This window comes from Brachyhypopomus gauderio, unplaced genomic scaffold (assembly GCF_052324685.1).
Source record: "Brachyhypopomus gauderio isolate BG-103 unplaced genomic scaffold, BGAUD_0.2 sc184, whole genome shotgun sequence".
Lineage (NCBI taxonomy): Eukaryota > Metazoa > Chordata > Actinopteri > Gymnotiformes > Hypopomidae > Brachyhypopomus > Brachyhypopomus gauderio.
The window spans coordinates 42,501-66,145 of record NW_027507005.1 but is presented as its reverse complement, the minus strand read 5'-3'; positions in this window follow the sequence as shown (position 1 = coordinate 66,145).

The following is a 23,645-nucleotide window of genomic DNA, read 5'->3' as shown; positions in this document are numbered from 1 at the left end:
GCTCTCACACCCACGCAAACCTACAATGTTCACAGCAGTAAAAAAATAAATTAAATAGAAATGGGAAAGAATAAACTACACGACAGTGTGACTGAACATTGTTTTCTGAAGATCACACACTCAAAACTCCACCTGTCATTTCCAAAGCTGCAAAGTTTGTGACTTGAGCGTGTTTGTGGCCCGTGTTTCTCCTCCACCTTTCTCTGGACCTCTGCTTCATTAACGAGCTCTGCACACGAAGCACGAGACACTGTGCAAAACGCCCGTCCGTGGCCACCTCCTCGTGTGGAGAGGATCTCGCCGTGTTCAAGGCTGGACCGGACATCCAGTGCTCGTTCCGCGACGCAGTGTGAATATCGGATGCAAAAAACGAAACGATGCTTTGTCCTCTCCCGGATATCCCAGAACAGAGGTGTCGTGATGGAAGATGCAGGAGGATTTCACATTGTATATTTGTGCACGCATGTGTGCAAGGCAGTGAGCTGGGTGGGGGGGTTACTGCCACAGAGTGACATGTTTCACAACTACTGCCACCCCCCCCCCCCCCCCCCCCCCCCCCCCAAGCAGTGCGATGGCCCCCGGACACCTCCTTTTTTATTTTCTGTTTCAAGATAAGCAATAATCCCCTTCATTTCTCCCCCGTAACAAAAACACTCCCCCAAAATGTGATTACTCTCTCGGTTTAATTGCTTCTATAATCAAGCGCCTCTCCGGAGCCGAGAAGTTGCAGACGCGAGCAGAAGTCGTCTGGGCTGTGCGGCGTGCGCGAGCACACAGCTCTGGGACTAATGGGGGAATTTCTGGCCCTGGCAGGTTTGATGTGAGGCTGTCAGTGACAGCGAGACAGCTGAACATGTCCAAACACCAAACACAGACCTCTGCACCTCCCCAGCACCAAAAACAGAATACAGGAACACAGGCGTTTGAATAATAAATACCCGTGCCACTCCAGCCGCCTGCCGAGACACGCGCCCACAAAACAATGTTGATGTGGGGGGGGGGGGGGGGGGGGGGGGGAGCCCGGCGCGCCCGCACGCTGCTAGGAATAAGGCACACGGGGACTTCAATGTTTAGAGCCACGGTCTGGGCCCTGCTGCTCCTCCCAGCCTGGACCTTTGCCTTAATGACATGATCTAGCGAGGTCCGTGGAGCCAAGGGCGGCTGTGATGCTGTGGATCTCAAGCAAACATGCTGAACTATTCGCTGCCCGTTGTTGTTGGGGGAAAAGTTGGCGTCTGTATCCCAGTGGGCAAACAAACAGTGGTATCTTAAAAAACTAAACCCTCAGCCTAACACATAACGTCTGCCTTGAGATCTCCATGTGCGTGTGTGGGCGGCGGTACATTTTTTTTTAGTGGGAGACGATCGTGCCATGATGAATCTGAGGAACACGAGCACTTTGGTGCACGATGTGTCCATCCTGCGCTACTATTTAATACTCGGTTAGTCTCCAGGTCGAACATGACAGAAAATCATTAGGCGCCATAGGCTGCTAACTGTCACATGAATGATTGAAGAAGCAGAGAGGCGTTTAGTTTAGTGGCAGTGAAACGTCTGTCCTGGGGAGCACAGCCCACGGAGACCTATGATGAAGCAGTCTGGATGAGGGCCACCTTTCCCAGAGAGAGAGAGAGAGGGAGAGAGAGAGAGAGAGAGAGAGAGAGAGAGAGAGAGAGAGACAGGACCAGCTGAGATCTGACACCAGGGTTATCTGAGCCATATGGTGTCTGCTCTGTACACCAAAGATTTTTAAATACCATCTGATGGGTGTACTAAGCCCTACAAACCCCCTGCTTGGACCTGCGATGATCCACACAGTTAGATGTGGACACCCGTGCGCAGGCCTACCCAAGCGTGCACTAAAGCGGAAAGTCTGCTACGTGTAGAGGAGAGCCCTCCAGATGTGTCTCCAACGCACAATTCCAGTGGCAAGGAGGAACCGCGGTGACTGCCAAGCAGATGTGAGACGCTGTGCGAACGCAGAGGCCAGTCTGAGCTGTAATGACACTCCCTGGTCTCCTCCCTCTGTGGGGCAGGACTCACCACGTGGAGACTCTCCAGAACTCTCCCCTGAGTCCTATCAGCTTCTCCCGCGAGAGAGTTGCAGGCACGCGCACATGCAACCCCCCCCCCCCCCCCCACCCCAAAGCAAGGTTCCTAGGGGACCAGGGGGCCCGTCTGTGTTCGCTCACTACACACAGATATCTCTGCTCTCCCACCAGCTCCTGTTCATTACGGTCATTACCGCATTACTGTTTTTCAAAAGTAAGAAGCACATGAAAGAAAAGGTAGAAAATCAAATTACAAATTAACTCGCCACCTCAATTATTTGCTTCATTTGATAACATGTGTTTAATTATTCAAAGAGGTTAATTAAAACTGGCTTGATGAAATTCTCATAAAAAAACAGGGTTTCTAGCACTTCCCAGTTTACTATGGAATTCATATTTACTATGGAAATATTTTCTCCAATTAAATCTTAATTATCGTAAGCGCTGCAAAAGTTGCCCACATGCAAGCGCACACAAATCTACCTGCCACACACGCATTCCAGTTTCTGATACCATTTCCACTTCTCGTCTACACACAAGCAGCTGGACATGTGGGTGTCCCTCACAAACACTCTCTCCACACATCACCTCCACACAGGGGGTCTTTCACCCCACACTGTGCTTGAATCATTTGCTCAAGCTGAGCTAAAATTGCTGCTACTTGCGAGGCCCTGAAGACTTGAGCGTAGACTGGAGTGTGTTTGTTTGTGTGCGGTGCTCGGGGGGGTGTGGGGGGGGGGTGGGGGGGGGTAGTGAATGACAAACTGGAGGGGGTGTTGGAGGCGCTTACTCATTCAAATGGGAGATGTCTGACGGTGAGCCCTATGGGGCATGATTATATGGCGCAGGGTGATTGTTCAGCTCTCTGCCCGACACCCACACACACACACACACACACACACACACACACACACACACACTGACCCCCCATCCTCACCGCGTCTGCCTCTCCGCCAACAATCTTTACGTTGCCCAGTGTTTTATTTACTCCGAGTGCGGTGTCCATCTCACTAATGTGTCTGCCAGGGCCGGGGAAATAAAGCTGTTTTTTCGTTTTACAGCTGCCTGTACCGTTTACAGCTAATGCGCCCTCGCCACTGCCGCCATTTATCAGGTTCCAGACGTCCGGTTGGCTCCGAGCGCAATATTTCAGCAGCGCACCGCCTGGGCCTGCGCGTGGACTGGTGGACGGGGAAGGGAAGCCTCACCCTGTCTCCTCCCTCAAGTCATTCCTACAGTTCAACTGGATCTAAAGTGCAGAGTGGAAAGTTTGGGCACTGAGTAAACTTCTATGAGGTGAAATGAGCCTTTTCAGTCCTCTCTTTGCCCCAAGAACCTCCGCATACACACACACACACACACACACACACACACACACACACACACACACACACACACACACACACACACACACACACACACACACACACACACACACACACACCTCCGGTCAGTGGGAACAAGCCAGCCTTTTAAAGTAGAATATTTTCATCATGGGCTGGCAGTGTCCTTTCATGCCTCCTCCCGCCGAGTTCATATAGACACGCTTGGTTTAAACCAGCTTATTAAAAAAAATAAAAAAAGGGTGTGGGTGTGGAAGGTGGGGGTAAAGAAAAAGGAAACAGGGCCCTGTTGTAAATCCTGACACTTCCGCACACACTTGAATCCCGTTTCAAACACTTGTCTTTCCTTTACCATTATAGATGTCAGCTCCTCTGATGTAGCTGAAGCAGGAGGCTTCTGGCGCGGGCGGGAATAAAGCCGCGCTGGTGTACGTTCTGTAGCTATCAGCAGACGCGCCTCCGTGTTGCCCCACATCAAACGCAGGGGTTGGGGGGTGGGGGGTGGGTGTCGGGGTGGAGCGGGGGGGGTTATGGGGGGGGGGGGGGGGGACGCAGCATCACCTGCCGAGCTCGCGGTGCGAGAGGCGAAATATCTTCAAATCAGTTGTCCAAGACATTTCCCCCTATTAGAGCTCCACACCCACGCAGGCTTAGAGGCACAGACGGGCCCTTCAGATGAGCGGAGCGAGCGGCAGGCGCTACAGACACCCGGATCAGACGCGAGGCGACGCCGAGCCGCACCGCCTCCGGAGCGGGCCGACCGCAGCAGACGGAGACGCACTGCCGGCCCGTAACGAGCGCGGGGCGAGACAACGGCGCCCACGGGAGCCTCCGGGGACGCACCGTGGAGGTGGAGCACGGTGGGTCCCTGGTGCCGGACGCTTCTTTAAACACACGTCACGCTGTTCCCACGTTGGACGATCCTCCCAACGCTGTCTGCACGAGTCCAGGTCATAATAATAATAAAAAAAACATGCACTGTTTTAACAGTGAGCCAACAATGTAGCAGTGCACAGAAGATTTACTGTATAGTGGAAAATCATATGAAGTGGTTACATAGGACCAAGTGGAAGAGACGTGTGGATTGTTTCCATCATGGTTACAGTACTCCCACAGCTGCTTATACCCAGACTGCCCTGGGACTTATTGATCTCCGCCTCTTGAAATGGGAAGAATTAAAACGTCCTGCTATGCCTGACTTTTAACAAATAAGGCTACAGTAACGTCATGTCCTTGAAATAAGAAGGTCCACCAAGAGTGATACAAATCGTGCCATGAATGATGACACGGATGTATGCACGTGTAAGTACAAGTGTGCTTTTGTGTAAAAGTGAATGTGTGTGTGTGTGTGCGTGTGCCTTGCAATGTGTGGGTAGTGCAGGTGTGTGTTTTGGGGGTGAGTGTAATCTGGGCAGATCGTGTTTTCCAGGCCTCAGATGAAGAAAAACAGGCCTGGCAGCCAGGCGTTTCATCTCCTGCACCGGGGTCCAAAACAAAGAGAAGATGATTGATTGGATGATGAATAATTTAGAGGTGGAGGGCTGTGGGATGTGCCGGGCGGTGTACGAAGTCGCTCTGCCTCACGTCTCACTTTAAAGATCACATTACTCTCCCAGCCCCCCTAATAACAATAACAAAAAATAAATAAAAAATTAAAAAGGTGGTGGTTGGGGGGGGGGGGGGGGGGGTCTCTAATTGCACCAACAAATGTCATCATGAAAAAACCTGCAATGCTAAATACGGCCAGAGTTGCAAGCCACAACAGAGTGACATGTTGTAGGAGGGAGCGGTGAGGGCCACTGTCACCCTGTGCACACGGCTGCACTCCCCGGGCTGCACTCCTGCTCCTGCTGAAATACCACGCGGCCGATCCGGTGCCCTCTGTGACACGCACCGCCTCCCCGCCCGGGCCCACGCTCCCCGCCGGAGGCCGTGCCCGCCTCTTCCGAAGGCGGAAATCCTCCGCCACCTGTGACGGTGATTCGGGCTTAGACGGACGCCGGCGCTGGCCAGCCTCGGGGATGCTGGTGAGAATTAGCGCTTCCTTAAAATATAGCAGCTCTCATTTAGGGACAGTTACGGTATAGGGAGAGGCCACGTGCTGACGCCATCCCCTGCTGCAGTTACACCGGTGACCACAGGGGGCGCTGGGGTGATGCATTTGCCACAGCGAGTAAGGAAGAGTGAAGAACAGGAGATCCACGCAAGGCTTCTTTTTTTTAATATCAACCCTCATGAAATTTCATTTGGATTGTAAATGTACTGTAATTTACTGTCATAAATGTGTAATGGGCCCCTGAATCCACTGACATTGTGCTGGCTAATCAACTCATTTGAAAATGAATAGAGATCTATTAAGAGAGAACTCAGCATTTTACATGGTTAGAAATGACTTTCCATCAAACACCAGGAAGTTTTTAGGCATTTTACGCAAAAGAAGTTTTTTTCTCCTAGTCGAGCTATAAATGGCCTTTGCTTTTAATGTGAAATGTGGCAATACGGTTCCTGTTTCAAGTCAAGCTTCGGATTCTCTTCTTGTTCTGCAATTCCATGCCTCAAAAATCATAAAACTAAAATACATGCAGCATTTCCAATTCTTGATTTTGATTTTATTTGATATTTTAAAACTATATAGTCTATGTGCAATGAATTGAATGCTGTACTAGATTATTACTGTGGCAGCCAGTATTAATGTGTTAACAAATGGAAAACAAACTAACAGTTACGAGTAAAGTAACAAAATTATTATAAATAATCTACAGGAATAATGGATGCACAGATAAAAAAAAACATGCAGATCCTTTGTTCTTTTTTGTCTTTCCTCCCTTTTATCTTTTTTCTTTTTTTAAAAAGGACATCAAATTTTCACCAGCCACTTATTCAGCTAACCCAAGGCCCAGTTCTCAATGAAAACATTTAATCAGAACCTTGAGTGACCAGCAGAATTAGTGTGTAACAGAAAGATTGCTTTATGCAAATCACCATTGCTGAGAGTTAGAAATCAAGCATGTGCATGCGTGTGTGTGAGAGAGAGAGCGTTTGCGTGTGTGTGTGTGTGAGTAATTCACCCCCTGGTAAGAGTAAATGTGGAGTGGTGAGGGTGAATCAGTTGTGAGGTGAGTGATTGAGCCCCTCTCCCACAGATCCCAGCGTCAGTGCACAAATGAACAGCTCGGAGGTGAGACACCTGGAGAGGCAGAGAGGCGCTATCACACCAGCCATCATTATACCTCTCCTCAGCTCCCAGAGAGCCCCGCCAGGGAGGGGGGGGGGGGGGACCTGTTTGAGGCGTATAATGGCCGTTACCTTCAGGATGGAGAGATGGAAAGAGAGAGAGAGGGAGGGAGAGAGAGAGGGAGAGGGAGAGAGAGAGAGAGAGAGAAAGAGGGAGAGCGAGGGACGGACTCTGACAGACTCTGAGGTGGTGTGACAGGCCAAAGCTTCACTCCTTTACTTTCTCCATCACTCCCTGCACTCCTGTGTGAGGTGCCGTAACCAGCGCTGGGTGGGCAAACGAATGTGACACTGCACACACACACACACACACACACACACACACACACACACACACACACACACACACACACACACACACACACGAAAATACCTGAAAGCTCATCTATCACAAGCTAAGGGGTTGGCTAGTCTGGGGTCTCAGAGGCAATAAGCTCAAGGCATGTAAAAACTTGTAAGGTCATAATAATTAAGTGAGACCTGCCTTTAAGGTCGGGATATCCCTTACCCTCCTTCAGGGGGACTTTTAAACTGAAATTTTTCAGTTTCAGACATCTATAATAAAGTCAAAATCCATTAAATTGTGCCAAGCATGTACTTGCATTCATTCTATTCAACAGTGCAACAAATAGTCAGACTTCACTATATTAGTTGGACAGTACAATATAATAACTGTATGCATTGTCCTGATCCATTCCTAAAAGTATCAAATATTTTCTCTTTCAGCCAAGGTCGTTATTTTTATTATGCTGGTCTGACTGGGTGATGGAGTATCTAATATTACAGTAGGCAGTTCAGAAATACAGAGTATTGTAGCCACTCTACACCTGCCTTCACCATCACAAAGAAACCAGTGTGGCTATGTCTTAAAGAGAATCTGCACATCCATAACTAGGTAAATAAATACAGTTTAAATAAAGAATTTATGGAATTGAGTCAATTGTATGTTGTGATTTGTTCTTATCTAGAATTATCTAGACATACCATTTAGATTAAGATCAAATCGCAACATTAATTTCTGATCTCAAATTCTGATGGCAGTTCTGATGTCCATGGCATGAGCTGTGTGTGTGTGTGTGTGTGTGTGTGTGTGTGTGTGTGTGTGTGTGTGTGTGTGTGTGTGTGTGTGTGTGTGTGTGTGTCATCCTGCTGTGCATCACACAGCAGTGTTTACTTTACATAACATACACCACATACCGCAGCATACACCACGGAACTCACCGGGAGCTGGGAAATTACAGGTGTGAGCCCACTGTCAGGTATCACCAGCTGTGATGCAGACTGCTTTGTTGGTCGAGCTAAAGTGAGGCTGAGTAAGTGATGTCTCTTAGCACGAGGCATTAGGAGAGCACGCTGGAAACCCTGGAACAGCCCAGCCCCAGTCAGAGACAGGGTGAGCGCTCTCAGAAAGAGCCGAGAGAGATCAGGGATGCTCTCGATTTCACCCGAGTGCACGGGAGTCCACGCTCTGCACAGCTGCGGCGTTCCAAATGAACCGAGAGCTTCCGGGAAGAGAGTACGAGGAGGAGATGGAGGAGGAGGAGGAAGAGAGGAAGTGGGAATCACAGGGATAGAGACAGAAAAAGATCAAACGAGCAAAAAATAAAATGTGCTGATCACAGGAATCTACAATCCTGACATGTAATCAGAAAGTGAATTATTCAATTATGGCTTAAAATAGGGCAAATCATTGTGACTCCACTGTGTAATCCTTATGATTAATTCCCGCAGAAAAACACCACCTGGTAATAATGTTATTGCATTTTTCCTCATTTAACTATGAAGTGTAAATCAATGTTTCTCTGTCAAATAGCAAGACATACTCTTCTCAACTACCTACACGCATGCACACACACACACACACACCCCATCTAAACAATTCAAGAAAAGTGCCTGAAGTAGTTTAAGCACTTTATCCTTAGCATTTCATTGGCTAAAGAGAATGCAAATGGCACGCCAGTCAAATCACCTCAGAGGCACGGGACACGTCTGCAGCTACATAAGAGAGTCAGTCACAGAACTGTGGTTTACACCATTTCCATTTCCAGTATGAAAAGAGAGAGAGAGAGAGAGAGAGAGAGAGAGAGAGAGAGAGAGAGAGAGAGAGAGAGAAACAAAACAACACAAAACAAAACAAAAAAAATCCCTACCAATATTTTTGAAGCTCGGAGAAGCTCCACATGGGGATCCCACGAGCACGTCGTCTTGTTTAGAGTGCGTTAGCGAGCAGCGTTAGCGAGCAGCGGCCTGGCCTCATCCTGCTCTAGTTTTCTTGTTGTTGGGGTGGAGTGTCCTGAGGCGCTAACAGCTCCCCTCCCCGCGCTTCATTCAGCAATACGCAGGGGCCTAATTTTCCATCAGCAAAGCATGAAATCAGCGGAGAAGAGCCACTTCTGCCTCCGCATTCACATCTCAGCCTCTAAACGCATTTTAACTCCTGTCAAGTGGATGTACGTGAGCGTGTCTGCTGTCACAGTGCTGTACGTCAGGGCCCAGAACTGCATATGAACAGTCACAGCCATCAGTTAGAATATCGGGATTTTCACTCATGCGCATGGATCAATTACTACGACCTACTAATCCTGATAAAATAGAGGGGGCTAAATGCATAAAAGGTTTTCCATGTGGCCATACTTACAGGATCTCACCAACTCCAAGCCCATCAAAGTCCACGTCAGTTCAGACCGATAGTTGCTGCAACTTTGATGCAAGTGTCTGCAACGCTGAACTTATAGCTACACTAAGTCAAACTGAGTGAGGAAGTCCAACCAAACTTATATGCTACTTACACTGCAGACTAAACTCTCTGATTCAGTATTCATGCCGTCCCGTGATTCAGCAGAGCGGGTTTTAATCACCATTCCCTCTGTGAGCGCCTCCGCACAAAAACACAGCCCTCACCGCAGAACAGCTACTGCAACAAACACTTGCAAAGTCAATACGAGGGTCATTTCACAGCAACGACGGACAACAGGGCCATGCAACATGGACGACGAGAACAAAGGGCACATAACAGACTTGAAGCATGCTGAGAAGTTCTCTTCCCTTTCCGTAATGAACCACCATCAGCAGAGCATGAACATTCGGAGAACAAGAACAAAAAAAACTCGGACTCTCCGCGAACAAAACTTCTATATTTAATCTGTGAGAAAAGAGCAGCTAGCATGCAAAGTACAGAAAAACAAAATGGATCACAAGTCCTGTGGCATGCAAATCGCAACCCGCATCCACTGTGAGGGATTCTGGCCTTGTCTTTATGATTGACAGAATTTTTTTAGTTTTTTTTTTTTTTTTTTTTTTTTTAAATACGCAGATTATAAATATTTATAATTGGGTTGATATTGGCAGCCCACTGTTGCCAACTGCATCTATTGAACTGCAAGAGGCAGAGAGACAGCACTGTAAAATCTCGGAGCACAATATGGCATGCAGATGGCACAGGGCTGCGATAAATAAGCCAGGCTTTTGAGCACTGCCACCGTTTTTTTTTTTTTTTTTTTTTTCTCCCCCCTTCCACGAGTTAATGAGTGGAGCTATTTCAGTTTGGAGCTGTCAGTGTTGACGTGTGGCGCTGTCCTCGGCGGACTGCGCGCTGCTCCACGGGTTCAGGAGGGAGTCAACAGGAGCTCTCCAGGACTCGCATAATGGGAGGTGACAGAGGAAGAGTGGGGGGGGGGGGGGTGGTGGTGGTGGTGGTGGGGGGGGGGGGGGGGGGGGGTGATGGTGGTGGAGTGGGGGTTCTGGAACTGGATATCCAGACGTTCCAGAGGATGCCAAAGAACCCGGATGGGGTTGGGAATGTCGTCTGGGAACGCGTCGCAGAAGAAGGAACCGCCACTGGGTTTGGTGGCCATTGCGCACATGGAGTGTGTCCTACATAAGCCCCATGGTATATAGAACCTGACGAGGGCAACTCCCTCTCTTTCCCCCCCGTTCAACCTCTGTGGAGCCGTCCAACGTCAACATCCCGGCTCTGAACAGGAGTCCCCAGCCCTCTGGGAGTGCGGCGGGCGAGCCGGGCCCTGAACACTGGGCACTATTCTTCTACGGCGGGGCACGGGGTGAGGAATCTGGACACAGTCACAATGGCTTCATTATTCTGCTACTGCCCAGCTGGCTTGGAGCTGAACACAGCTCACTGTGAACAGCTGTCAGCCGCCCTGTCTACCTCTACAGCTCGGCAGAGAGAGACAGAGAGGGAGGGAGAGAGAGCGAGAAAGAAGGAGAGACAGAGATAGAGAGAGAGAGAAAAAGAGAGAGAGGGAAAGAGACTTGACATAAGTGTGCACCATCTCAGGCGTAAGCATTTCACCATGAAAGAGATCCAAACCTCAGACACAATAGACACCTATATTTGTCCCCTGGGTCACAAAAGATTTTAAGGTTTGTGCTTAATATTTTCCGTAAATAGTTAGATATTAAAGAATTGAAAAGACAGCTACAGATTACAGCAATGACTGAAAACTCTAGTATCAGCCATTTTCCCCTCTGGAGCAATTGTTCCTGCTGAAGAGACAACCATAGCTGTCATTTCAGAAATACACCGGTGTGTAGTCTCAAAAGTTCTATTGAACGAGGATCAACTGAACCTCCCTGAATCCAAAATAGCTGTCTGCTTTTGATTGCGATATACAGTGTGGATTCATATCATGCCGTATCATTGCATTCCTTTACTTTCAGATCAAAACGGCCATCAAGACGGGCCAGTCTGGGCTACACACCCAACTAAACAGAATTCTCCTGGCCTTCGACAAGCTAACACAAACGACCAGAACAACCGTCATATCTATTATATTCTTTGATAATTTACCACATGGCAGAAGTGAAATGGCAAGAAGCAGACTTTGAGTTTGCTGCCTGAAGCTTTCACAATTACCCCCTCCATCCTAATACCTCAGAAAACTCACCATCGGAGAACGCAGGGCTAAAGTTTGCAGGCAAACTAAACAAGTGTATACAGAGCAGCCAAAACACAAACAAAGTAGATTCATAATATCCATCATAATAAAAGAAGGTTTTCCTTGTCTTTGTCATAGGGCCTATTAAATCACACAGGGTGTTTGAATTTAAAGCAAGCATGAAAATACAAACCCTTCAAGCAGATTAAATTCAGTATCAGGCAGGCCATGTAAATGACGACAAGAATCCCCATGCAATTAGCATGCGGGCTACCGCTAGTGCAATTAGGCAAAGCAGACAGACAGAGCAGAGAGGCCAGGGACAAGAAGAGGAACCAGCATTTCCATATTCTTCCAAAAGGACTGTATGTTTAAGTTAGAGAGAGAAGACGTGAGACAAAGAGCAGTAAAGAAAAGTAGGTCTGCATTCCCTTAATTTAATTGATTCTCAACTTTACAAGCTGAAAACGAACCAAGTCTCCTGATCAAAAACAGTTGAGGAAAAAGCAAAACTTCACTGTTGCTAAGGGGGAAATGCAAACATCTGTGGGTAAACAATTCAAATTAGAAAAAGACTTTTGGGGGAGTCCCTTTCAGGCAAATCTCTCAGGTGGATCCATCATAGTGCCAAGCTGTCATGTTCAGGAAGGAGCACCAAGACTAATAAAGCGCCACCATTTGAGGCTAAACCAGCCAGAAGCTTGGGAGGCTACAGAACGGCCCTCTGGGACCACAAGTGAGCGTGTCCCAACAAAGTTGACAACAGTAAACAAAAAAAAACTCAGAGCATGAATTAAAAACACACCACTTTTAACGGCTCAGGAAACGTGAAGTCGTGGCGTCCATTTCCGTGGAGGATGAACGCTACAGAAGGGGCCCGCCATTGCTGTTTCTTCCTACGTCAAGCTCCTGATGTCACCGACTCTTAAGGTGACAGAATATTTTTCAATTGTTGGGTGCACGTTTTCCGATGCATTTGTATGTTTTATTGATGTGGACAAGTGCCACTAAGAATAGTACCAGAGTGATGGCCCATTGTCTGACTGGTACTGCTGGTGAGTCCTGTGATCTCCCATTGGGTTGAGTGGCTTTAGCCTTGGGGCTTAAACACATCTCACACTCCCATAGCTCACCTCTGGACACGTGACTACCTGTCAGCGCAGAGGCAATTGCACTGCTCAGCTAACAGCTGGGGTCCGGCACACACACACACACACACACACACACACACACACACACACACATACACACACACACACACATGCACATGTACACACACATATGCACGTGCGCACACACGCTTGCACTCATGTGCGTACACACACACACACACACACACACACACACACACACACACACACACACACACACACACACACAGGCCCACCCACACCAGAACTGTTTTTAATGGGGCATACAGTGACGATGGCAGTCGAGTTCTCCTACATGTCTAACCTTGCTGCTGCTTATACCAGTCTGGTGGGTCTTAGCTGACATCTATTATGATGTAATCCTGACTCAGTAGGGCTCAAGACGAAGCCAAGGTTTACGGCACAGACGCCAGGGGAGTTAAAACCGGGCTTAGCCTGAGCACAGCCCCCTAAATAAAAGACAGTAAAATATTACTGAGTCATTATAATGAGGTAAGAAACAACAGACAGGTTAAGGATCCATTTTGTCTCTAATCAGTGATCAGAAGACACCTCAGGATACGTGGCAGGTGATTCTTTGAAAGGGGAGGAGGCAGGCTGTATAACGCTGAACCTGTATGAATTAGTGAGGCACCACCTGTGAGCGCAGTGAAACTCCACCTGTAAGCGTGAGTGTGCAAGTCATCCTTGCCTTTCCTGCTCTTGCAAACTGAAGCCAAACAGCGCAAGAGCCAGCAGCAGTGACACAGCTGAAAGGATCTCCCATCACGGGGTAATCACATGCAACTCTTGCTTCCTTAACTTCCACCACACGAGTCCTCGCAGCTAGATGATCACTGCCAGCTCAGCCTGGGACTACATCATGTATCTCGTGAGAGAGGAAGCGTGAGGTGGCCGGCGAATCACGCGGCTCAAAAATTGTTTTTAAAAAAAAAACGCTCAAATGCATGACCTCGTCACTCTTGAAAAATAAACAGGTCCCCCGTGTGACTGAATCGGCACGGCAGTTTGCACCACTATGGTGAGTGTGACTTTCAAGGGAGTCTTAGCATGGCATACTTACATCTCATGCTGGCTTAAAAAAAATTAAAAATCAAAATGGCCAAGCAGAAAGCAAATACCTGTAAGTACTCGCTTCAAATGTGCGAGACGGGAGCCGAGACAGATCCCTGTTATCAGAGGAAAATTAAAGAACATCGGTATTGGCGCCATTTGTATGAAAGTGCTGGACTAAAGCATTAAAGCATAGCGTGTCCTGAAGAGGCATGTGTTATCAGGCAACAATCGACAATTCTTGCGACTTATCGTAAAACATCTGATGGCAACAAGCGGTGGGCTCGCTCTTCAGCAGGGTATGGGCCACAGCAGATGAGGTTCAGTGGGGAGAGCTCTTGTCGAGTGTGTCATTTGTACGCTGAAATATTGCAACTCTGCAGCTGACTGCGGCGAGCCTCTTTAAGATTCCACTCCACCGTCCTTAAAAAGGCCCTCCACCAGCCCAGAGCCAGACTGCAGCCTGGCAGGAAACAGCTGCTCCATCTAAACTACAGAGAACAACAGAAAAACAGTAAAGATGATGTGTGTGAGTGAGACAGAACGACGGAGGGGGGAAACTGAGTCACAGAGAGAGAGAGGGATGAGAGAGAGAGAGAGAGAGAGAGAGAGAGAGAGAGAGAGAGAGAGAGAGAGAGAGAGAGAGAGAGAGAGAAGGCGAGCTCATGAGTGAGTGAACGCTTTGGGCTCTGCTTTGGCAATGGAACTCCCATGTGAGCATGAACATTAGGGCCGTAAAATGGGGAAGAGTATATTTGAGAGTAAAGTGTTGATCATCTCATAGCTGGGTGGGCTCCCTCAGTGACCTCCATTACCACTTCACTAGAGGAACATCCCCTCTGAGCAGAAGGAGGGGGGCTCTGCTGGGCACAGCAGACCTCATACACTCCAGCAGGCAAGCCTGCAGTGTACAGTGTGTGTGTGTGTTGGGGGGGGGGGGGGCATACGCAACAGAACAGCTTAAACAAACACGAGTTCGACTGACGTGGCCTGAAGGTAGAGAGCAGAATAGGTGTTGGAAGGTAATGTTCCAAGTCAGGACGTACGGTGCAGAAATTCTTCTTGCGACTTGACGTGCAAATTATTTTCCTCTTCAATGTCACGGAAAACGGCGAAACAAAAGGTTTCACTAACAAAGCTTTCCACCGAGACCTGACACTGGTGTTAGGATCTATTTACATACCAAGAATGCACTAGCTGCAATTTGCATAATGTTTTTTGGAGCTGCGTACTCTGGGGAGCTGCATTGTAACATATTGATGCTTAATGAACTCTGAAAAAAATTGATTTTCCACAGAGTAAATTAAGAAATGCATTATAGCTGTTAAAGAAATCTTGTGGGAAATCGGAGCCTTCCACCGCTAAACTATGCTTCGTAAGTAATAAATTACGTTACACTTATTTGCTTTAATTCATGTTCATTTTACCCAATTAATGTAACCTAGCATTCCACCACAGGTTTGTTTTTTGTTTATATATATGATATGGGCAACCTGTCTATATAAAAGACATTTGTATTTAAGGATCTGTTGATGAGGATCTGTGGATATCGGTCTGTGCCAATTTTCTTTAAAGGGTTATGTGGTGGAGTCACTGAATTGTCTAATAGCTCTAAATAAAGATGACTGGGTTTGTGTTATAATCTTAAAGGCCTTTCATATTCTCTGGAGGACTTCATCATGTTTTGAGGCTTATCAGAGTTAACTTACTGATCTCAGTTACCTTACTGAGCTATTGCTTGCCTATCCCTGTAGCAAACTAGCTGCATCGAGTACAATTTGAATGCAGCTGTATATGTGTACCATGAAGGCAGAAGAAACAGCACTGCATGAGCCAAAGGTAACAAGGACACACATAAGCCCATGTACCTGGTTTCCAGGACCAAAACAAAGGCTCACTGTAGGCAAATGTACAGTTAAGAGTTGAAATCTGGAACACTGCCATATTGATATTTTTAGTACAAGCCATGTGTGCACATGCGCCTGTGTGTGTGTGTAGCTGAAACAGAGGCCTGACTGTGTCTGTGGCCCAGTCTGCTGTTTTCCCACGAGCTGCGCAGACAGGAGATCTGCGTTCCTTCTCCTCGCCGTGCAGCGATGACTCACTCCTCGCAGGCCGTCCCCCCCCCTGGCTGGCCTATCAGGCTCCTCTGACGCTACTTTTCCGTCCAATCGGGAGCGCACACACATAGCCACTCAGCAGGGGCTGGGATCGCCGCGCACCTCTGTCCACCAGGCCCTGTGCGTCCTCCCCGCAAGGACTGTGGGAGGAAGCGAAGCAGGAGCCATGCCGGAAACAGAACCGGCTTAGGACCTGGAAAAAAACACTGAGAACAGAATCAACTTTGGACCTGGAAAAAATGGAAATTCCAAACTAACAGCCACAAACAACCATCGCTGGGCAGGACCTTTCATACCGCATAAAAGCCAGAGGCAGTTCTGGAGAAGGTTTTTTTTTTACAGCCCTATCAGTGACCTCAAAGATCAAATGAATACCGCTTGCAGCCACACCTCCCTGAAAAATGTGCGCAATCTGGCAGGCATACTGGAAACACTTCGATTTACCCTTTGTTTCCATCAAAGGAACAGGGGGCTTTCTGATGCCCCCAAAAGACCCCACACTCACTGTGCCTGTCCCAGCTTCACCAAACCTACATTACACCAGGTGCCACACTGCCCCTCCCAACAGCGACTTTTGCCAGTTGTCAAATAAATGTGACAAAAAAAAGATCTTTGGTTTGTTCAAATAAACACACCATTCACTCTCAAGTCAACACCCTGAGGAGCACTGTGCACCCTTTTTGGTGGGTGACATTTAATGCACTAGCAGTAGTGACTATCTGAGATCCTCTCACACTCATATTAAAAAGCTTAAGCACTGCTGGTTTTTCCACTAAATTAGAGAAAACAAAATCTCCTGATTAGTCAATTAAGTGCCACATTAGCCCGGGAGTTAATTAAAAGATAGGGCACAGTCTTTAAGGATACGCTAAGGCAGAGTGTTTAAACAGAAAATTGAACAAATGGTGCTTATTAAAACTTACTGTGAATGACTTGACATCTAACATAGCTGCACCTAGAGCTACACAAACAGACTGTCAGGCAGCAGTAAAGCCTGGATCCATCTACGCTAATCTTACAGAGACTGTGGAGAAGTACCACATGCCACATGGTATGGTAGGACGTAGCAGATCACTGAAGCTCGGGCTTAGCTTCCAGGGTAGCTGATCACACACAGATGCGGCTATGTTGTTTATGCAACATCATCACTACGCGGTGCGCAGATGGTCCGACATACTTCCACTGTGTTTCACTGTATTTTCTCAGTACCGGAAAGACGTTCAAGATTCTTCAGCCGTAACGCACAGTGTCCTTCTGCTTTCTACACTAGGAAGACATGAGGCAGAAAGCATGCATCAAAATTTAGCTTCTGCCAGACAAAATTGTCCATCATTTCTAAAAAAAAAATAAAAAATAAAAAAAAACTTTGCCGATGTTGGGATATTCCATAAAATTAACGAAATGTACATGATAAATTGCCAGTGAGTTTGAATGGTAGACTGCAGAAGTTCATGAAGACTAAACCCTGATGAAGCGGTTAGTCAGACCTCCGCAGCTGCAGATTCAACCAAGCACGGATCATAAACATTCAGGGAAAAAGAAATTCCAGAAAGTTCCAAAAAAGCAAATCTTGAATAATTCCTCTTTCAGGTCATTAAACAAAAGCAATATTTAAGCGTTAAAAGAAATGTATTTACTTTTTTTCCTTGTTTTTAGTATAGGGAGTTTTGTCTTACTAGCACTCTTTAGGTCTGCAGGGTGAGATGTCAGAAGGTCAAAAGGAACCGTACATATGAAGGCACCCATATTCATACACATACATATCAAAACTACCGCAGGCCCCAAGATTTGCTATTTTTTGGAACATTGTCTCTCAACCGTCTATAGCAGGGGTACTCAACTAAATTTTCCGCGGTCCAATTTTGGCAGATACCTGTGACCTGTGAGGTCCGGTGCAGCGGGGGTGGCAAACGTAACACTCGTGACGGAGTGTTTTTTCAATAGCCCTGAAATAAATGCTCCGGTTTTTTTTTTTTTGGTCCATATCCAGTTAATCAGGAATGAGATTGGGTCCGGACAGGACTGCGTTCGGGTCCGGATCTGGACCGCGTTGCGCCAGTTGAGTACCCCTGGTCTATAGCATGCAAACTCCAGTACCTTGTATGTCAAGTTACCTGTTAGTGACCTGGCAGTAAGTGCAATCTTTCAATATTTGGGTACAAACATTTTCAGCAGTTAATGCTATCCGGTCCTTGAATAAACCTTCAAGCTATGGTCAACAATATTTGACAACCTTGCTAAAACCCCATCAATTTGCTAATTTGTCTGTTACTTTTCCCCCCCGAAGTTGTTAGCATTAGAAATTACCAGAAGCAAGTCTAGCCAAGCCCAGTAGAGCACAAACGATGCTGTCTGAGCAGAGATGCTGCACTGTAAATATGAGGAAAAATAATGTAAATTTGTTAATTTAGTGGGGTATCCTTTTAATGAATTCTGCATGCACGCATGCAAAAGACAGTGCCCTGAGAGTTGAGAGCTGGTACACTCAAACATCACAGTTCACTGGCTGTGTTGCCGTCTCAGCGTCACGTTCTATCCAGAACAATGCGACAGCTGACAGCTTGCACGGAGAATCATCCCGCTAAGCTGAATTATTCCTGCCACGTGTTAATTTATTAACAACCTGTGCATGCTCTAATGTAGTAAATTTGCATATACATTTTTAACCTGGAAGTACGATCATGAATATTCCTCAGGCGGCGGAGTATTCCTCTTTGTTAGTCACTTTTGATTCGTAAGAGAGGGAGCGCGAGGCAGAAGAAAAGCCACAACTACTGCAGGGCAGGTCTTCTTTGAGGGCAGACAACACTTCCTTACACACCCTAATTTCCAACACGGGGGTTAGGGAGATGCCGCGCTGGGCCTTTACATTACGCTTCGCCGTGTGCATACGTCTTTGACCTGGAAGCATATGAATAATATGAAAGGGGTGTTCGCACAGTGGCGTGTGGTTACGGATGTCCTTAGATGTACACATCTAGCATATGCCAGAGGGAGTGTTTTGAGCCGCAACATGCAGCTAGCGCGAGCCAGACTCCTAAGGTATCAGGACGAGAGCGCTTATTCCTGTGAGGGAACTCCGCAGGTGCCTCTACCCCGGCACCTGTGAAGTTTCCGTGTGTATTCCCCTTACGCCGTGCGACGAGGCGGTGCTGCAGACCTGAGTGTAAACACGACTGTGGCTTCAGCACACCTTCACGACAACAGACTTGTCGGTACAACAGGCAGCTTTTGAGCGGGGAGTAAACAGAGAGAGACACAAACACAGATGTGTCTATTGTCTGAGAGAACCTGACAAATCAAGAGGTCACGTTACATTATAATTACTGCAATTGGTATTTAGTTAACAACTTTGTTGCAGCTCTGGAGAAAGAAGAACAGTTTCGGGTCTGCAAAGGCTTGGCTTTGGTTGGAAAACAAGCCCTGCTCCTAATGAATTATTCCAGCAGCACATCCGTGTCTTTGCTAGCTGGGATTATTGTTCTGTCTGACATTGTCCACTTAGCATTATTTTGTGGCCATGTGATGCAACGTCGTATGACGAGTTTGCTTTCTCCGTGTTTTCACCATGGAATACAGCTGAACTTCGTATTCAGCATTTCTGTATGATCTCATTTCCACAAGCAACTGTTCCATCAAACAGAATCTGTGGCAGTAAACAAGTGAATCACCATCAGCATTTAACAAGAATCCCTCAGGCAACAAACCAAACTCAGCCTGGTCTGTTCAGATTCAAAACTACATTCTAAATAAAGTGTTATACAATATTGTTCATTAATTTTTAATAGCTGCTGTCAAAATCTTTGAGGTGTGCCAGGAATTTGATAACAGCACAGACTCATCTCCGCTGAGCGCAGAACCAGTATGAATCCCTCACAGTTACACCAGGCCCGTCCATGCCAGACACTAATGTTACAGCACACCTCTGACACTCTATCGGAGAATGACAACAAATTAAGGTGGCATGTAATTTATATCTCAAGAAGCACCCACATGCAGTGAAACCAGAACTTCTGCGCTGCATGTCCTGTTCAATTTGCCTTTCCCATGATCCAACTCGTTTAAAAAGAACAAAAAGGAAGTCAAAGACTCACAGCTATGACTGAATGTTTGTCTAGCACAGTAAACAAGCTCAGCTCACTCCATGCGTCCATCCTTCCTGCTCACCCTCTCTCTCCCTCACATACACACACACACACACACACACACGTCTGCACAAAGCCCAAAACGCACCCCCACACCCATACACCCACACCCACCCCTTGGACACATGCCCCTCAAAGAACCCAAGTACAGGCAAGCCAGGAGTTACAACTCAGTTTATTAAAAAGTAATGATTTCAAGCAAGGCTGCATGAGGAGACAAGCCGTGTTCAAAATACATCCTAACGCACTAGTCGTTGGGGCTCAAGCAGGTGCTTGGCTCGAAGACGTCAACATTTAAAATTTCACACAGATCTGTGCTTTCCATACAGCTCTTCCCCCTGATCTTATTAAGTGCTTCTTGACGTCATCACATCGTTGTGTTGCTGTCAGAAAATGTAAGATTAAACAGTACATGGGGTTTTAGCAAAGAATGCGTCTTTAAATATTTAAGGAGTGAGTACAGTACATATCTGAGAGAGCGAAATAACAAACCTGGAACCTGGAAATCACTTTCATTTCACATTTCTCAGTTAATATGCCTTCCAAAATCAAAATGCCTTTCTAAAAAGAAAACATTACATGAACAAATATTATAGCTGCTGTAAGATGTCTTTGGTTGGCAAGCACTGGGGGCTTTGTCTAGACGCCCCCCCCCCCCTCCCAAATAAGTTCCTCTGAAACCTTTTCTCTGAAGCAACAGTTCACTTTGCACTTTGCTAAATAACAGGTTTCATGCTGACTCTTTCAATCAGGAGAGTCAGGGGGAAAAACATATAAATATCTTGACGGTGACATTACCAGTACTACTTCTGTGACACTAAATGCTGTTTTGCTAAGCAAGTTTAAGGTTTATGGATGAACACCTCAATTACTTTTTAAAAAAAGATAAATTACTGGAAAATAAATATGAAATAAAGAAAAAAAACACCCGTGACCTGTGTCACAGTCAATTAAGCACCCCAGGTAATGACCCCATTTGCATTGTAAAGTGTCCCTACGCATGCAAGCATTAACGAGGACAGGACCTGGGGAGATTCACCGAGACTGACATTACTCAAACTCATTTTTTCTCTCCTTGTCCTTCTTTTCTCGGTTTTGCTTACCCCGCTGATGGATCTACTGCTATTATTCTCATACCACAAGGCTGCACATCCGAAGTCCTTCAACCTTTGACATGTATGAGAGGACAGAGTGATACATTATGCATTGGATGTTAGCAGAGCTTCCGTCCTTTGTGAAGTTAAGACTGGATTTAGAAATGTGAATGAGAAAATGACAGTCAGAACTCACCGTGCTGACATGACTATGTATAGATATAATTGCAACACACTTTATTACCTGAAACCAACTGTTTTCACTCATACATCATTGGAAAATATCTTGAAGCCCCACAATGCATCAACTTTTCCCACATCCTATATATGGAGCGTTTAACCCTTGATTACAGCAACTGTACAGGAAGGGCATCAGATGCCACCTTTGTGTGTGTTCTCATCAAAGTATTAGTAACACAGCCACATTATACAGCAGGGGACAAATGTTACCTGATATCTACAGACTCATGCAAATTTCACCAGTGATGCAAGGATTGCAAAACCAACCCGCCCCCCCTCCACCCCCACCCTCAAAACCTCCAGCCACCCTCCCATGGCACAGAGACGCTGGCAAAGAGCTGTAATTTGTGCTGGTGGCTGAGGGCAGTAACTGACATTCATGTTCTACTGGGAAGAGACGGTATCATCCCTGCAACAGTGAGGTGTGTGTGTGTGTGTGTGTGTGTGTGTGTGTGTGTGTGGATGTGGGGGGGTTACAGCTCTCTAATGACTTATTTATTACTATAAAAGAAATGACCTCAGGTATAAAGAGTACCGCCCCTCTTCATCGCCCAGCCCCTCCCACCCCAGAAAAATAGAGAAGCTCCTTAATTGTGACATTACAGGCCACGGCACAGAGAGGAGCAGAGGGAGACTGATTACAAGGGAGAGGGGTTTGTGACTTTGTGAAAAGGTCACTGCACACTTACCTGGACTCCTCACTAAAAACCCTCCCCCTTTCTGGAGCAATAAATAAATAAATATAAAACAAAAAGGACAGAGTGGGGGGGGGGGGGGGGGGGGGGGGAATGCTACAGCCGGCCAGTATTTTAATGAAATAAGACGCATCTGGGTGGACGATGTCAACGGGGACGCGGAGAGAAAGTTCTGACAGGACACATCACAGATGGGGTGGTGTTGGCGCTAATTAAGAGGTTAACGGAATGATACAGCAAAGGTCAAAGATGGCCACAGCCTGCAGGGTGGCTGTGGTCTCCCACCAGCAGGAGAGGTCAAAGGTCAGGATGTGGTGTGACATACTTCATTTGTATAGTACATGATTACCAGGTGCAGTACAGAGGGGTTGGTTTCACATATACTGATTTATTTCCATTGTAAAAAAAAAAAAAAAAAAAAAAAAACATGGTAGTGTTGACGGTCCAATAGTAAGCAACACTCAGTATATTCCCAGACAGTAAAAAGTCCAGTTAGAGAAGAACAGGGCAATTTTCAAACTTCATAGCACAAAGCTTAAACTCGAGATGATGCATCAAACATCACTTTAAACACTAACGAACTGCAAAGAAGAGAATCTTAATACTGCAAGGCTTTTGGGAAACGTTGTCCACGTTGTGCACTGCATCCAACAAGCCAAAGGATCAACAGGCAAACGCCTGATAAAATACTATTCACATTTTTTGCAATTTCATTTTTCATGGCACTCTTCCCATACAAGAAGGGTAGTTTAAGTAAACAAATGTTTTGTTAATATGAACTGATTTACATGTTTGTTTTTGGTCGCTTTCGTAAAGTGCAAACAGACGTGCTCTGCTGCAAAGGTGCCATATTATTTCAAGTGCTTGATACTACTACACAAACGACAGGTAAACGAAAGGGACAATGTAAACTCATCTGCAATCTATACAATACACACCTCGTTATAATGAGTCTGAGAAGGACACAAACTAATTGGCTAAACTGGCATGCAGACCAAGCCAATACATTCAACCTGCAGTAGCTCAGAGCTCAAACACGACAGCTGAGTTATAATTGTGCTATGAGAGGCCTGAGGTCAAAAAAGCTGCTTACAGCAGCCATTATTGCCATATTCCAATTTCAATCATATCCTCCTGTGAGGAGTGCAGTTTAGCAAGCAGGCCTTGAACAGTATTACAGAGATGAATCGGATAGTTTCACAATGACAAAAGCCGTACCTACAGTATGAATGTAACACACTACAACAGAAAACTGATCGTCAGCGTTCTAGACTGAGGCCTATATGTACAACTGACCGCAACTGCCAGTTCATTAAGGTAGACTGTTTTGAATAATGTCCAGTATATGCACTTTAGGAAAGAAAAGAATGTGCTTTGGTGTTATATCAACAGAGATTAAAAAAGCACACTAACATAGTTAATTTTTTTTTACAAATACACAGTAAGACAGTGTCTAAGAAAGCTGTACATTTTAGGTTTGGCTAGCAAAGGGAAAAACACAAACATGGCTGGCTAATACTGATTCTGACACTTAAGATTACCAAGTAATACGGACACCAACAACACTGATGGTTGAGCTTCCATAAGATTCTGCAACGTTAATCATCTATTGTTATGACAT